At 47.7% G+C, this 17,964-nt stretch overlaps 1 pseudogene; it reads right to left on the bottom strand.

The window, feature by feature from the left end:
* Positions 1–726: 726 nt before the first annotated feature.
* On the bottom strand, positions 727–14,763 carry LOC116862012 (annotated as a pseudogene).
* Positions 14,764–17,964: the final 3,201 nt, after the last annotated feature.

Below are 17,964 nucleotides of genomic sequence, written 5' to 3'. Positions count from 1 at the left end.
TAAGTAGTTAACCCTAGTTAACTTGGAGATGGGATTGTGGAGGAGGACAAAGGGATTTCTAGGGTTTGGGTGATGTTCTTTCCTGCTAAGGCAGTAAAAACACAGGTACCTTTTGTTTCATGCCTTAAAATGTACACATTTTAGATGTATGCCTCCTTCAGCAATGAAAATATAAAGAGACCAAATATTTTGTGCACAAAAGAATAAATGAGACATGATGAAGTCAGAAAGCAGGCACAGACAGCACCTCAGAGACATGTAACTATGAAGAGGCACAGAGAGCCAGAGCCAGAAGGACACGTGCCATGAGTGGTGTCCCCCAGAGATGGGGGAAACGAACACATGTGTGTCTGCTCAGGGTATAGCCACCCAGCCGAGAGAGAGCGGATTGTTGCAGGAGAGGGCCTCGAGCACCTGAGAGGAGTGGCATCTCGGGCACTGGCCGCTCTTACACGCAAAAGGGCAGGAGACAGTGGTGAGGATGAAGCAGGTTGTAGGCCGGGAGTGAGAACAGGCCAGTGTTTGTATCCGATGGCCCCCATTCTCTCAATACAAAATGAGAAAGGTCATCAGCCAAGAGGAAGAGGAAGGGCTGGGGAGGGATGAAGAGAAGGTGTGAGACAGTTCACTCTAGAAACAAAACAGCCACCCTACTAGAATGCTGGGCTGTGCTGAGAGCTCGCTCACCCTTTGTGACTCAAGACCAAATCGAAGGGCTCGGTCCAGCTAGGCAGGCAGGAATGCAGAGCAGGCAGAAGACGACAGAATCCTTCCAGACTTGGGGCCTTGCAGCGCTGTCCACAGCACATTCCTCTGTGACCGAGACATTAGCTCATCTGTTCTGTCAAACCGGGCAGCCACTGGCCACAGGAGGCTGGGGAGTACCTGAAATGTAGTGACGCCAAGGAAATGAATCTGCAGTTGTGTTTGTTTGTTTGTTTTTGTTTTGTTTTAAAGATTTTATTTATTTAATTGACAGACAGAGATCACATAGTAGGCAGAGAGACAGGCAGAGAGAGCGGGGACACAGGTTCCCTGCTGAGCAGAGAGCCCGATGTGGGGCCCGAACCCAGGACTCTGGTATCATGACCTGAGCCAAAGGCAGCAGCTGAACCCACTGAGCCACCCAGGCGCCCCTGAATAGCTAGTTTTATCTCACTCTAATCTACTTAAATCCAAGCAGCCACATGCATTCAGCAAAGTTTCGTGACACAAAATCCTACAAATATCAGTTGTGTTTCTATAGACTAGCAATTAAAACCCACAGAGGGAATGAAGAACACCAATCCATTTATGATAGCATAAAAAGACCTAGGAATAAACCTTCGGTGGAGGGTTTGTTTGTTGCAAAGGACACTGCTGAAGGAAACTCAAGAAGATGTAAGAGAATGGAAAGACAGCCTGTGCCCATGGCTTGTTTTGTTTTTTGTTTGTTTGCTTGCTTTAAAGATTTTATTTATTTATTTGACAGACAGAGATCACAAGTAGGCAGAGAGGTAGGAAGGTGGGGGGGAAGCAGGTTCCCTACTGAGCAGAGAGCCTGATGCAGGGCTCCATCCCAGGACCCTGGGATCATGACTTGAGCAGAAGCTCAGAGGCTTTAACCCACTGAGCCACACAGGCACCGCTGTGCTCATGGATTGTTAAGAGGACAACTGCCCAAAGCAATCCACAGATTCAATGCAAGCTCAAAAATTCCCAGATTGGTTTCTTGCAGCAACAGAAAAACTGCTATGGCTGGTGACTACTGTATCAGCTCAGCTTATGAAAGCTGTGAGGAAATTTTTTGTGGAGACTAGAGAGACGGTGGGGGGCCAGAAGGAGAGACATGGACATGAAGCTGCAGCATGACATGTGCATGGCTGAGCCCAGTCACCCAGGCCCTCTGACTGGGTTCTGGGTCCTGCACCCAGGTGAGAACTTTGTAAGTGTCTGGCGCATCGTAGGGCCAAGCAGCCATGTGGTGAGCAAAGGGTGCAAGGATGAATACGACGACACAGAATGGAAGAGTAGACTTGGTGGGTGTCCTTGGCAAGTCACTTCAAGCAAACTGAGACTAATAATTTTTGGGTCTCAGGAGCAGTTAAGAGCATGTCTAGAACAGGAAAGTCCGCTGGCCCATGACTTCAGACAAATTACCTAGTACTTAACAGTAGCAGTCCACTGTGTTACTAAAGAACTCCTTCCCAGCACGTTTGCATGGACTGCAGGAGATACTTGCTGTAACAAACTTAGCAGAACCTGGCACATAATACATGCTCAAAAAGATATTGCTCACTATCAAGAAGATTAAAGTGAGATCAAGGACATGGCAGTGTTTTTTTTACAAGCGCTAGTGTACCATAACTGAACTCCAGCAAAACCAAAAGTAGGTTTGCACCTGGGCTCGGTGTGACTGTAGACATAGACTGTAGACAGAGGTCAGCTGAGCTCACCTGAACACCATACTCTTTGAGGAGGTTGAGGGTACATGCTGGCATTTCCATGGCTAAGGTCCACCTCCAGATGAAAACTTTCTGTGAGTGACAGCAGATGGAGGAGAATGAGAAAGTTCCTGAAGGCTCTTGAAAACTCGACACCTCTCAGGGTAGCCATGTAACTTTGGCTCGGGAACATGGCACCGTGAGCTAAACCCCAGGAAGAGAACCCCCAACGAGGGGCCATGGGGTCTGGTCCTTCCCTGAGAGCATCACATCACCATGTGGCCCAAGCAGAGCTGCTCACCAAGACCCAATTGACAGGCCGGCCAGCCCACTGAGGCTGCCTCCACGTGCCCCATACCTGGATTTCAGCATCGGAGATGGTTGCCAGATATTTGGCATCCCAGGTGATGGCTATGGCCCCGATTCCATTGCCTTCTGGGAAGCTGTCAAATATTGTGTGCACAGGAATGCTGCAAAACAGGACCAGGGAACACCCATTTGCGGAGGTCTGCCTTGCTCCCCAGAGGGACTCGCTTCAAAAGCTATGGAGGAAACAAATGTGGTCCATCCATACAACAGACTGCGATGCAGCCATACAAAGGAAGGATGCACGGACCCCCGCTGTATCAGGGGTGGACCCCCCAAAACATCACATGAAGTAGAGAAGCCTGGCACAAAGACCACACGTTGTTCGAGCTCATTGATATGAAGTGACCAGAATTAGAAAATCCACAGGGACAGACTGGCATGTCTCTGCCTCTCTACCTACTTGTGCTCTCTACTTTGTCAAATAAATAAATAAAATCTTAGAAAAAAGCAAAGAAAAAAGCAAAGAATAAAGCCTTTTTAGGGGGCCAGCCGCGCCTGGGGAAGGGGAGCTATTGGCAACAGTTTCAGAGAAGAGATACACGTGAGGCACCCACCCTTCCTGCCTGTGGACTCTGTCAAGGGATAGAACAACTTTCCCTCATGTGTAAGTCGGATATCCCACTACTTGCAGCTGGAAGCATATGACAGCCACAGGTAACAGCCAGGCACACGGAAGGGGAATTCCACTTTCTGGGGGACGAGTTCCCATGACTAGGATTCGAGATGCGTTTTTCCCTCTATCTCAGGCTGGGTCGGCAAGAGGCAGCCTCTGAAGGGTGTTCAGCAGGGAAGTAACACAAACAGATTTTGCCTTTGGGAAAAGGTCACACTCAAAATGCTGTGGAAAACAACCACACGATGCTACACGCTGATGTCCATGTATCTGTATTTAGGACAACAGCAAATGTTCTGGAAGGAAACACACCAAATTGACTACCTCCAGGAAGAGGGCGAAGATTAGAGATGGTGGCCAAAGGAGACCTTAGCTTTCAATTAAAAAAAAATCAACAGGGACGCCTGGGTGTCTCAGTTGGTTGAGCGGCTGCCTTCGGCTCAGATCATGATCCCAGCGTCCTGGGATCGAGTCCCACGTCGGGCTCCTTGCTCGGCAGGGAACCTGCTTCTCCCTCTGCCTCTGCCTGCCTCTCAGCCTACTTGTGATCTCTCTCTCTCTCTCTCTGACAAATAAATAAATAAAATCTTTTAAAAAAATCAACAGATGAGTAGATAAGCAGAATCAGTATATCCATGTGATAGAATCATGAAAACAAAGGAAGCACTGACTGATGCCACAGCACGGGAGAACTCTGAAAACGTTATGCTGAGAGAAAAACCAGACATAAAAAGCCACATATGATTCACGGACATAAAATGATGACAGGCAAACCTATAGAGACAGAAAGTTGATGAGGGGCAGAGAGGAAGGAGAATGGGGAACTCACTGTCACAGTTTGGGGTGATGAAAATGTTCTGGAAATAGTGCTGATGGTCACACAACATTGTGAATGTAATTTATGCCACCAAATTAGATGTTTAAAAATCATAATTTGGGGCACCTGGGTGGCTTAGCGGGCTAAAGCCTCTGCCTCCAGCAGATAATAAAATGTTTAAATTTAAAAAATATATTTTTACAATGGGGCGCCTGGGTGTCTCAGTTGGAAGAGTGGCTGGCTCTTGGTTTCGGTGCAGGTCATGATCTCAGGGTCCTGGGATCGAGCCCCATGTTGGGCTCTGCACTCAGCGAGGAGTCTGCGTGAAGATTCTCCCTCCCTCTCCCTCTGCCCTTCCCCCACTACACTCTCTTGCTCTTAAATAAATAATAAAGAAATCTTTTCTAAAACTGTCAATTTTTATTATGGTCAATTTCATGTTATGTGTATTCTAAATCACCATCCTGGAGGCTGGGTTGCAGAGTGAAGCTGCAGAGGAGGAGGCTGGCCAGGCAGGAGTGGGTGGACAGGGGCAGCAGCAGTGGCTTTAGAAGGCCTCTGGGAGGAGATGCAACAGGGCTTGGGGACATTTTAGCAGGAGATATCCACGGGACATCCAGGTGGAATGTTCTCCAGCCACTTCCTCACCCATGAAAAGAGGAATTATGAGGTCGTTAGGGAGATGAAGATGGTGTGGTTACCACCCCAGGTCTGCTCCCTCCTGACTGGAGAAAAGGACCAACCGCATCCTCCTCACCATCTTGGGCCAGAGGAAGCAGAGTCTCAGAAGGCAGATGAAAACCAAGAGGACGTGGTATCAGAGAAGCCAAGGAAATGACAAGTGTCAAATGTCACTGAGATGTCTAGTAAGATGAGGACCAGGATTAAGTAGCAGGGCCCTAGGACATCACCAGTCACCTGGGGGACCTGTATCTTAGAACATTCAACCTAAATTTCCAGAACACCCAAGAGCTTTAAACGACTTCTTCCTTATCATCCCCAACTGGACTCATCCACACCCATGTCACCACCCCCACAACTCAACCAGGGCCTTACAATCTTATCAATTAATCTAGCACTGTACTCTGCCTCTAGGACCAGGAATGAAGAAATAAAACACACATAAACATCTATCATGGGCCATGTACTGTGCACTACTGGTCTTCATGACAGTCCTGTAAGGCAAGTGCAGTGTGTTGAGGGCCTCCTCAGAAGTCAGGTCCACCCAGAGCCTCAGGATGTGAGCATATAATGCTCACAGGGTCCTTGCAGATGTATTAGTTCAGATGAGGGTGGATTAGGATGGATCCTAAAACCAATGACTGCTGAACTCATAGAAGTGCAGACACAAAGAGACACACAGAGGACAACGCCATGTGAAGACAGGCAGAGATTAGAGTGATTAGTCTGCCAGCCAAGGAACACCAAGGGCTGCCAGCCACCACCAGCAGCTGGGAGAGAGGCCTGGAGCAGGTTCTCCCTCAGAGCCCCAGAAGGAACCACCCCTTAGGGCACCTAATTTCAGACTTCCAACCTTGTGAACTGTGAGGGAATAACTTTCTGTTATTTTAAGATCCTCAGCATGTGGTAATTTCTTTTTTTTTTAAATTTTGTTTATTTGATGGACAGAGATCACACAAGTAGGCAGAAAGGCAGGCAGAGAGAGAGAGGAAAGCAGGCTCCCTGCTGAGCAGAGAGCCTGATGCAGGACTTGATCCCAGGACTCTGGGGTCATGACCTGAGCTGAAGGCAGAGGCTTAACCTGCTCAGCCACCCAGGCACCCCAGCATGTGGTAATATCTTAGAGCAGCCCAAGGAAACTAAAACAGTGGGTATGATCAGTCTCTTTTTTTTTTTTTTTTTTTTTTTGGTAGATGGGGAAAATCACTTCATTTCTCTGGGCCTCCAAGCTGGGTTAGTGTTAACCTCCCTCACCTACTCTGGGACATCGCCAAACCAAGTTTCTTGGCCGAAAGAGCCAAGAATTGTAAATGGGGAAATTCACGGGTAATGTCACTCGACCGGGCCTCAAGGCAAAAAGATGGCCAGCCTCCCCAGGCCTCTTCACCCTCACCTGGCATCCCACCACTGGCTTCTGCATGCCCAGACCGGCATTTCTCATTTGTTGCAGATACGCTACACTGAGTAGGGAAAAACATGCCTGCGCCACGCCTACCCTGTGAAGGAGTCCCACATGATTATCAGGCAGTCGGGCCCTTTGTCGGCCGTGACAATCCTCCGCCTGTCTTCACTGATGCAGAGGCAGGAGATCACGTTAGCGAGGCCCTGCAGAAATGTAGGGAAAATGCTCTGAAACATTCAGGATGGCCAGAGAGCCTGGAGCCCCGCAGAGAGAAATAAGCTCCCCTTCAGGGTTCATCGGGCTGAAAATTCCACTCCTTTGGCCTTTCCCTGGCATTTCTCCATAACCAGTGGTTTTCCAATTTTCTCTCCCTCAAAACCCCTGAAGGGTAAGCCACACTCCCCACAAGGACAGGGGCTCCCTACAGATCTAGGCATGTGCCCAACTCTGAACCCAGGTGGGGAATAAATGTTGGGGTTCTGCCCCACCTCCAGCCTCCTTGAAGCCCTGCTGGCCTCGTCTCCCTTAAACAGGGTCCACTCAGGCCACTGAGCAGATCCAGAGCAAAACCCTCTTCGCTGGTCTCTCTGCTTTCATTCCCATCCCCCCACAATCCTTTCCCAGTAACTCAGGAACCTTCTGGAAACAAACAAGATGCTAGTGCTCCCTGCCAGGAAATAGCCCATTTCCTCCCTCCTTCCTCTCCCCTTGCTCACTCCATGTCAGTCAGACCAGCCTTCTTTCTGGGCCCCTTGGGCAGGCCTGCAAACCTGGAGCTCCCTGGGTCTGGACTGCTCCTCCCCAAACTGCCCCTGGTTGGTTCATTCTCCTCAGTCAGTCAGATCTCGGCACAAAGGGCATGTCTGCCAGCGCAACCAACTGGAGGGCCATCTCTCACTCCTGATCTCTCTCCTGCAGCAGCCCACATTTCCTTTGGAGTGTCTGTTGTAATTCGTAATTGTGTATTTATGAGACTATAAGCTCCATGTTTTGTTCATGACTACATGCCCAGAATCTGAAGCAAAGAGTTTCTGATAAATACCTATGGAATAAATGAACAAATGAATGAATGGATGGATGGATGGATAGTCAAGGCCATTCCCAGCCACCTGACTCTGCAGGAGGCTGGACAGCTGCCTGGCATGGTCCCTATTTCTCAGCCCATCTGCCTGCTGCTCCTTCCTCGCTCTGCAGACACAAACTATACCCTCTCCCTCCCATCAGCACTGTGCTCAGTGCTGCACATTCAACTAAGCTCCAGGAAGGGCTGTTTGCTGGGCTTGTGTGTTTCTGGACATCTAGAGAGCAAATTCTGCACCTACATGGCATGGATCCCTGAGTACAGACTAGGCTTTTGGGAAACCCTCTGTGATGTTTTTGACCTAGGCATTGACTTAAGGAAGGTCCTTATTAAAATATATGTCCGGGGGTTCCTGGGCGGCTCAGTCAGTTAAGCATCTGCCTTCAGATAAGTCTTTGATCTCAGGGTCCTGGGATCGAGCCCCACATCAGGCTCCCTGCTCAGCAGGGGAGTCTGTTTCTCCCTCATGCTCTCTCTCATTTGCTCTCTCAAATAAAAAAATAAAATCTTAAAAAGCAACAACGAAAACTTGCATACCTGAAGATGGTGCTGAGTATTCTTGAAGACTTCGTAGATGACCACAGTGTGAGCACAGACATACAGAAGAACTCGCTGGTTTTCATCTCCAATGTAGTAAACAGGAAGAAAAATGTTCCATCCGAAAGACCAAGTCATGGTCTGGAAGACAAAGGCAAGACCAGCAAGACACTGAGTGCGCTGAGCCCAGAACTGTGATGCCAGGCACCCCTGGCTCAGTATTTGGCGGGGAAGGATTTCACATCAGTCCAAAGTGAAGGAAATCACTTCAAGAACGTCTTCAACGGCATGCTAGGGTGCGGAGGACCCTCGAATCCATGACGCTGAGTGAAAGGGGTGACATACTGTGCAGGGTCAGTCTGATCCATAGATATGGAAAGGAGCCCAGTGGCTGCTAGGGGCCTGGGGAAGGTGGTCGGGGAGTGACGGCTAGGGGATATGGATTTCTTTTGTGGGGGATGAAAATATTCTGGAATTAGACAGTGGTGACAGCTGCACAACCTTGTGAACATGCTAAAAAGCAATGGATGATACACTTTCAAAGGGTCAGTTTTACGAGGATGTGGAGAAATTGGGACCACTGGGCACTCGTGGTGGGAATGTGAAATCGTGCAGCTGCTGTGGAAAACCCCAGGGAGAGCTCTCAAAACACTGAAAGCAGAATTAGCGTATCATGCAGCAATGACACTTCTGGATACCTAGCTCAAAGAACTGGAAGCAGGGTCTCAAAAGGACATTCACACTCCCATGTTTAGAGCAGCATACTTCACAGAAACAAAAAGGTAAAAGGAAGCCAAGTGTCCCATGACAGATGAAGGGATGAACATGTGAGTGTTGTTCAGGCTTCCACAGGAAGGAGATCCGATGCTCTATGACATGGATGGGCCTTGGGGACATCACGTAAGTAAAATCCACCAGTCACAGAAAGACAAAATATGGTAGGATTCCACTGACATGGTCCTAAGAGGAGACCTAAGAGGTCCTAAGAGGAGTCAGATCCGTAGATACAGAATGTGGAATGATGGTTGCCAGGGGCAGGGCTGGGGAACGGGGAGTTGTTCAATGGGTAGTTCAATTGGTAGAGTTTCTGTTTCATGAGATGAGTTCCAGGCTTTGGTTGCACCACAGTGTGAATGGACCTACTACAATGCTGTACACTTCCAAATGGTGAAGATGGTAAATTTTAGGAGTGCCTGGTGGCACAGTTGGATCAGCAACTCACTCTTGGCTTTGGCTCAGGTCATGATCTCAGGGTTGTAGCATCCAGCCCGACATCAGGCTCCAGGAATAGTCTGCTTAAGACTCTCCTCTGCCCTTCCCCACCCCCTCTCTCTTTCAAATAAATAAATAAATATTTAAAAGAAAGATGAGGGGCGCCTGGGTCATTGGGTGTCTGCCTTTGGCTCAGGTCATGATCCCAGGATCCTGGGATCGAGCCCCTGACAGGCTCCCTGCTCCTCAGGAAGCCTGCTTCTCCCTCTCCCACTCCCCTTGCTTGTGTTCCCTCTCTCGCTGTGTGTCTCTCTGTCAAATAAATAAAGTCTTTTTTTTTAAAGGTGGTGAATTTTACTTTATGTGTATTTTACCACAATTTCAAATTTTAAGAAGGTAAATTTAATGGTATGTGAATTATACCTTGCTTTAAAAAGAAAAGAAAGTCAACAGTAAACAGAAAGAACATCCTATCCTCCTAATCCCCAGAACCTAGACTGTTCAGTACCTGACACATAGTGAGCACTTAATATTGTGAAATTCAATTTACTTCATGAAAATATATGGAAGGGGGAAGTTAAAGTATAGTCACTAAGGAACTTCATAAGAAAGGCAATTATTCAGCTGGGAATATTTGTATTTGGTCCTCATATACCATTTCCCCTGGAAGAATAAAGCACAAAGAGACAAAATTCCCTAAGCATGATTAAAAATTCCATATTCAGGGCACCTGGGTGCCTCAGTGGGTTAAAGCCTCTGCCTTCGACTCAGGTCATGATCCCAGGATCCTGGGATCGAGCCCCGAATTGGGCTCTCCACTCAGCAGGGAGCCTGCTTCCCCCTCTCTCCCTGCCTGCCACTTTGCTTACTTGTGATCTCTCTCTCTCTGTCAAATAAATAAAATTTAAAAGAGAGAGAGAGAAAAAACCAATACAGGGACGGGAAAAGAAAGGAACAGAAAGAAAGTGTCCTCAAAGAACTAAACAAATTTGCGGAGGGAGGTGGTCTAGAAGAGTTGAGTTCTGCAGTGAGCCCAAGTCTAACAGGGGACCCAAACCCCTGGCATGCAGGACACTTGCATACACTAGCGATATCCCCGGATGTCGTGCTAGCTGGCTAAATAAGCCAAAAGTCTTCACGGGCTCTAAAACTTGTTCTATCTTTCAGACTGGACAAGCCCATGTTTTGACCTTGAACTCCACTGCTCAAAGTAAACCCAGTCTACAGAAATGAGGCTGTCATTTGTCTGCATTTGTCTGCATCTCCCACTAGGTGTTTGCCATCATCCTCATCATCACTACCATCCTTGCCACCACCACCACTATCCCACTATCATCATCTAGATGTGAACACCCGTCCAGCGCTCACTATGTGTCAGGAACTACATTAAACACTTGACGTGCATCCGATCGCTTACAAATCTTCCAAAGGCAGAACCTACAGGGAAAAATAGAGGTGAATCCTAGGAAGCAATTTTCAGTGGCACATGGAGGAGGAAGGGAAAAACTCTCCTCCTCTTCCTTCTCTTGGTAAATGGTAATATTTGTGTGGCAAAGGCAGATGCCAGTCAACCCCCTGGTGCCTTTCTCAGTGGCTTTCACTTTTTCCATACTTTTGCTTTCTGGTCCATCTCTGAATGTGCAGTTTTAGGAGCCTGTAATGGTTTTAGGAGCTTGTGAAGAGGGTATCAAGCCATCTAAGGCAGAAGAGGTGAGGAGAGGAGGGAAAGGGGAAAGGAATGGAGGAGCAGGAGGAGGAAGTAAGAAAGAAGGGGAATGGGGAGGAGAGGGAGAGATTGTCCTTGAGTCTCCCACAAGAAAGGGCACCCTATGTAACAGACAAACTACGTCCAAAATTTCCTGCCTGGGGAGCAACACTGTCGGACCCAGATGTCAGGCCCAGAGGTAGCACTCCTGTCACACATGTCTCGCCAGAGCGCTGAACTGAACTTTAAAACATACGCGTCTATTATTAGTTCAAAAGGATATTTCTGGTGGTATTTTTTCTTCCATATGCATAACATCCCCTTATTTCACAATGCTTGTAAAGCACTAGAGGACACTAAAAACCATGTTACAATCACTTACCAAAGGATACACGTTGGTGCGGTCATCCTTTCGAAACAATATGTCCTTGCTGGTAGTCACCAGTGATTTCTCCGGGACCTCTGTTTTGGACTGGAATTCTTCCTCTCACCACTCATTTAACTCTGATCATCTTTTTTCCTCTCTCCTTTCCCGTCCCAGTTCATCCTGGGGCATCTGGTCAATTTTCTCCCCAAGCTCGCTTGAGGGCTGTGTTTCAGGGAAACTAATCTCTGGTTCCTCAGAACCACTTTGATCCAAATCAAGAAATTTTCCTTTTGAGCTCAAGTCTCTTAAAGGCTCATTTGTTTCCAAATACTCTTATTCTAACGCATCCTTTGACTCGCTAAGGGTCTCTTTAAAAAGAAATAAAAGAAGATTGTGATTCCAAATTCAGTGTATAGCTGCTTCATTCCTTCCTTTACTTTTCTTTCTGTTCCTACTCAGCCAGCCTTAGTGCTCACCTCACACTGGAACTATGAACTGTTTCAAGAAGTTGCCTGGGGGGGCGGCATCTGGGGGGCTCAGTTGGTTAAGTGTTTGCCTTTGGCTCAGGTCATGATCCTGGGGTCTAGGATGGAGCTCCACATTGGGTTGCCTCCTCAGTGGGGTGTCTGCTTCTCCCTCTCTTGCTCTCCCCCTGCTTGTGCGCTCGCTCTCTCTCTCTGTCAAATAAATAAGCAAAATCTTAAAAAATAATAATAATTTAAAAAAATAAAAAGGAGCCAGGAACACTTTGTACTTAAATAACATGAATCATGTGTGTGCCAGGTTTATTCTTGGCCTACAAGCAGAACCACACAGCAAAACCATCCTTCTAAGTGGCCCTGGTCATCTCCAAGGATGGGCAAGTCACAGTCACTTCTCCACAGCTGAGTTCTCCTTCAGGGGGAGAGCCTACATTACTAATCACACTGACTCTGTTCTAAGACAAGCGCATTCCAACTAACCCCTAGGAACTCTTTCTGTCAGCTCCCCTGCACACCTCCTCCAGGAGGCCTTCCCTGACCATCCTCCTAACTGGGCTAAGTGTCCTTGATTTTTGTTTTTTAAATATCTCCCATGCATCACTCAATCACTGCACTTAGGATATTGTTTTATGGTGTTCAGGTATCAGTCTGCCTCCCTACACACCCTAGAGCTCCTTAAGAGAATGGACTATATCTTATTTGTATTATCCCCATAGCCTGGCATTCCAGGATTCTGAATGAATGAACGAATGAATGAATGACTTAAAATTACTACTTACTAGGGAAGTTCCTGACATGACTGACTGGGAATCAGTCAGTGTAAGTATCTCCAAACTGGTCATGGACTTGGTGATTTCTTGGGGCTTCACGGTGGTTTCTTCCTGAATGGCAGCCTCCTCCCCCTGGGCTTCTCCAGCCTTTTCCTCTGACAGCCTCCTCCTCTTGGCCATATTCTTCCTCCTCCTCCTCTTCTTCTTCCTCTTTCCTTTCCTCCCCTTCTTCCTCCTCCCCTTCCTCCTGAACTCCTCCCTCCTCCTCTTCCTCCTCTACTCCCCCCCTTCCTCTTCCTCCTCCACTCCTTCCTCTTCTTCCTCCCCTTCCTCCCCCTCTTCCCCTTCTTCCTCCTCCCTCTCCTCCCTTTCTTCATCTGATACCTCCTTTTCCCCTTCCTCCCCCTCCTCCCCTTTCTCCTCCACTCCTTCCTCCTCTTCTCCTTCCTCTTCCTTCTCCTCCTGCTCCCCCTCCTGCTGAGGCTTTCTCTATACTAACATGTCATCTTCTTTTAATTCCTGTTGCATACTTTCCACCTCTCTATCATATTGATTATACCTCTTCTTCCACTTCTGTTTCTTCATCTTTTTCTGCTTCTTCTAGGGGGTACTGCCCTGCACCTGACACTCTTCTTTGTGGAGTTTCCTTTAGAGAAATACTGACCATAACCATCAGCAGTTCACTCTGCTTCCCATTTTAATTTCCTAGTGCATGAGCCTATCAACGAACTGTGCAATACCAGCTCTGGTTCCTTTCCACAGGAATAAAAAGAATTTCATACTTCTGGGAAAGCCTGTACCTAATCGGAAGCATATTGATGCCAGGGCCTTTCAATTTTCCAGGAATAATGTTAGAGCTCTGTAACTCACTTTGTATATATCCATATTCCCACAGGCAAGCAAAATGATAACCCAGGCATTAACAATTCCAATAATGTAAATAAGGACAGAAGCACCGGCTTAGTGGTTAAAAGCGTGGGCTTTGCAGTGGGCCTCTCCTAGCACCCCATCCTGGTTCCACCACTCACTTGCTCTGAGACCTTGGGCAAGTCGCTGTACCCTCAGAGTGCATATTTGCTCACAGGCAGGATAAAAGAGAGAACCCTAAATTCTGGGGTCGAGATGACCTATGTAAAATGTTCAATGCAAATGCCACAGAGGGCTTGAGGAAGGCAGCAATCGTTTACAAAGTTTAACAGCCTTCTACCATAGTCTCTCATTCATTTTTTTCTGGCAAACTAGAGTTTGAGGCTCTGGGAGTTGAAATGACTTAATGGGCTCACACCGCTGGAAAGAGGCAGACCTCTCTAATGCTGGGTTCCTCCAGGTGGAAAAAGCATTGCTAATATTTCAATCCCGGGGCCTTGAGTATGGGGCCTGCTCCCACTGCAAACTTTGCCAGCGCATCTTGATGCGGGGGCCCAGGGGAGGGGAGGAAAGTGTGGGTGTCTGTGGGGGAGGGAAGGGGGACACAACGCCAAGGTGCTGCTCCTACCTCCAGCTTAGTCTCTCTGAGGCCTCCCCGGGCCCCTTCCGGGGTGGGGCGAGTGCCCCCAAACTCAGCAGGGCACCAGGCCCTCCCACACCAGGACCCCGCCCCGGCTCACAAAATGCGCCCTCGAGGGCCTCAAAGGCCCGGCCCTTCCCACTGCCTGGACCCCTGGGTCACCTCCCCAGCCTCCAGCAGCCACTGCTTTCTCCTCCGCGTTCTCCCAACCTTATGGTTTCCACCCAAGAACCGCCCAGAGTTAACCGCCTGGAGGACAAGCTGCCATAAAGCAGGAGGGCCAGCGGTGGTCACGTGTCCAAGGCTTTGCCTTGCGTCTGCCAGCACGCATCCTGGCGGTCACCGGGGGAGAGGCGACGCTGGGGACCTGCTAGTGAAATTAGCCTTCCTTGTCCCAACCACCTCTTAGGCTACCTCCCCCAACTTTTTCCCAAGGCGCCAAGGCCTGAGAAGCGGCATTGGTGGTACCTGGAATTCTGACTTTCTAAAGATTAGGTATGAGAGATTTGGTAAAATCCTGCTTGTCAAAAGCAAACTGAATTTCCCGGCCACCTGGCTCCTCTGCGAAGTTGACCCCCTTACTGGACATGCAGTCCCCGGCGGCGGTGCCCGCCCCCTCCCCCCCAGGTCCCGCCCTCACGGCCAAGGGACGGGGCGCCTTTGCCCTCGTTCTCCTGCTGCAGGCGCCTGAAGTGCGGCAGCGCGAACTCCAGCAGGTCCGCAGGCTGGTGCCTCGCCACGTCCACCGTGGAGCCCTGCAGCAGCTCCCACAGTCCCGCAGGGATCTCCCTGCACATCCTGCCTGCCCCGCCGCGGGCACCTGGGCGCCGCCCTCGCCTCCTCCCTGGACTGGTCTGCGGCCCCGCGGCCCCCAAGCGAGCGCGCTCAGAGGGCGCTGCTGGTGCTACTCGCTGCTAGCCTGGCGCTCTGGGCCCAGGCCGGCTCCAGGCGCTTGGCTGCTCCCGGCGGTGGCGGCGGTGGCGGCTGAGCTAGCGCGGCCCGGGGGCCGGTCGCTTCTCTCCCCACCCCTCCCACTCTCAACCATCATTCATTTTGGTGAAGGATTTTGTTTGTTTCTTTTAGGGAAAGAGCACACGTGAGTGGGGGAGGCTGGAAGGGCAGGATAAAGAGAGAGTCCTAGTGGACTCTGCCCTGAGCTCAGAGCTTGCCTCAGGGCTCAACCACAAGAGCCTGAGATCACCACCTGAGCCAGAACCAAGAGTTGGGCACTTCACTGAGGGTGCCGCCCAGGTGCCCCTCAGCTGTTGGTTACAAATTTCTTGAGATGGGCGCCTGCGTGGCTCAGTTGGTTGAACCACTGCCTTCGTCTCAGGTCATGACCCTGGACTTGCAGGATCTCATCCCACATCAGGCTCCCAGCTCCTTGGGGAGTCTGCTTCTCCCTCTGACCTGCTCCTCTCTCATGCTCTCTCTCACTCATTCTCTCTCAAATAAAGAAAGAAAATCTTTTAAAAAAAAAATGTCTTGAGCCTTGTTTTATGGGCTTGAATGTGGTTGATCTCAATGAGTATTTCCTGCGTCCTTGGGTATTCTGCATTTGTTGGGCATTGTGTTCGAGTGCCAAATAGGTCACGTAGGTTGAATAGATTTTTAGGTCTATTGACTTCCCATTTTTCTCTCTGCTTGTTCTATGAATTATTGACAGAGGAGTGTTGAATTCTCCCAATTGAACTGTGGATTTGTCCATTTCTTTTTTTCAGGATGTTTTTGCTTCATGGATTTTGAAGCTTTCTCATCAGATGCAGACACCTTGATGATGGCCATGTCTTTCTAAATTGATCCTTCATTGTTCTGAATTGTCTTCTTTCTCTGTTCATTATATTGGTTGTCTCTCTATTGTCTCTTGTCAAGACCTATGAAATTCAGCCTTGTAGGATTAGTTTGTGTACGGTATAACCCTTTTCATCATTTTTCTTTTCACAAAATCTATACTATCCTCTGCATCTTTCTATTTAAGTTTATTTTTCACTGACATATTTAGGTCTTTTAGGTCTTTTCTTTAAATAGAATATTGGTAGTTCATTCTGAAGGTCATTGTTGAAATGTTGAAGTTGAAGTCTACTACCTCGCTAGTCGTGTTTTCTTTTTCCCGTCTGTTCCTTCTTCCCTTTTGAATTGCCTTCCTTTCGATGAACTGAGTCATTTGTAGGATTCTATCTTCCATCTATTATTGGCTGTCACACGGGCAGTGAGATATTAGCAGGTAATTCTGACTCTTTCTAAAATTGTTCTCCCACTTGTTCAGGGAATCTGTAGAGTAACCTTTATTTGAGGGATCTTTACGTCCTGCTACTAACTCATGATCCTTACCGGGTCTCTACTGAATATTCTTACTTAGCCAAAAGAACTCTTCCCTCTAGCTGGTTGAAACTCAAATGGCCTCCAGCCTTGTATGAGTTTTGAGAACCATCTGGTTCAGTTGCCTTTACTCTTTGTTAGAATCTGGGGCATTTTCTTATACACACACTGCTTCCTATTGAGCAAGGACTCAAGAGGATTCTAGTGTGTGTTTCCAAGAGTTTGTTTTCCACTTGACTTCCTTCTTTCTGGAACCCATGGCCTTTTCATCACTCCAGCCTTCCTGAATTCCAATCTCTTTTTCCTCACACCAGTGAGACTCCCATCTTTACCTTGGAATCTCCTCAATACCCCCACCATCCAGAACTCCTCCAGGTGAAAAGCCGAGAGAATCCTGGGTTTAGTTTTTTTGTTGTTGTTGTTGTTGTTTGCTTGTTTTCCTTTTCAGAGGGTTCGCAAACATGTGTTCCTTTTCAATGTTTTAAAGAGTTATATATATATATATATATTTCCTATCCAATTCCCTATGGGCTTATGGTTGGGTTCTTTTCCTCTAACAAGGTTTGTATTAGTTTTCTAGGGCTGCTATAACAAGATACCACAAGCCTAGTGGCTGAAACAACAGAAATGGACAGTCTCACAGTTCTAGAGGCTACAATGTTGGTAGACCATGCTCCTTTTGTGGGTATTAAGGAAGGATCTGTTCCAGGCCCCTGTCCCACCTTGAAGTATTGCCCTGGCTTTGGTCTTCTTCACATGGCCTTCTCCCTCAGTGCATATCTGTGTATCCCATGTATCCCTTCTTAGGACACAAGTCCTCCTGAATTAGGGGCCCAGCCTACTCAAATATGACCTTATCTTAGCTAGTTACATCTCCAGGGACCCTATTTCCAAATAAGGTCACGTTTCCAGGTGCTGGGCTTTAGGAATGGGGTAGTTTATATGCATACATACACACACACACGTGCGCGCGCACACACACACACACATATAAATGTACATGTATATATATTCTGTTTTTTATTTATTTATTTTTTTTGCTAATAAAACCTTTTTGTTAAGAATCTCAGTCTTCCTTCCTTTCATTACAAGGTTATTTGCATGCTTTTGGTGCCTACTGAACAATTTGACCACCTCGACCTCCTCAGTCTCCATGAAAGTTATTGTTACCTAAAGTTGTCTGCCATCTTTTTTAAAAACAGTTGGCATCTTTTTGGAGTTTACAGTTTTTTTGGTATTGAATATCTGTTTATGGGCTGAGGAAGGTGACTTTCATCCTACTCTTTCCTTCTGAATTTGTTTCTTTTGGGGAAAGTAAATTCTCTAGTGTTTTAAAAGAAGGACCTAGAAAAGCTAAATGTTTATTCTTTGTAAGTCTACATTCCTTTTTCTCATTTTGTATGTACTTTAATTGACCAGAGATTTGGAGGCTGACAGCATTTATCAGCATTTAAAATACATAAAGAAAAACTTGTATTTTTAAAAAGGGATCTAAAAAGGGATGAAGCAAACAAATTGCAAGACAATGGACAACAATTGAGGGGCTCAGTCATTTCATGAAATGTCAATGGGTTCTATACTCTAATGAAAAGATTAAATTTGTTAGATTGAATCAATACCCACATACACACATAATGGTGTGCTGCTTCTACGAGATACATAGTAAGCTCACCAAGGCA

Source organism: Lontra canadensis, unplaced genomic scaffold (assembly GCF_010015895.1).
Source record: "Lontra canadensis isolate GAN:19392208 unplaced genomic scaffold, GSC_riverotter_1.0 scaffold217, whole genome shotgun sequence".
Lineage (NCBI taxonomy): Eukaryota > Metazoa > Chordata > Mammalia > Carnivora > Mustelidae > Lontra > Lontra canadensis.
Note: the sequence above shows the minus strand (reverse complement) of the source record. Positions and strands in the feature narration are given on the sequence as shown.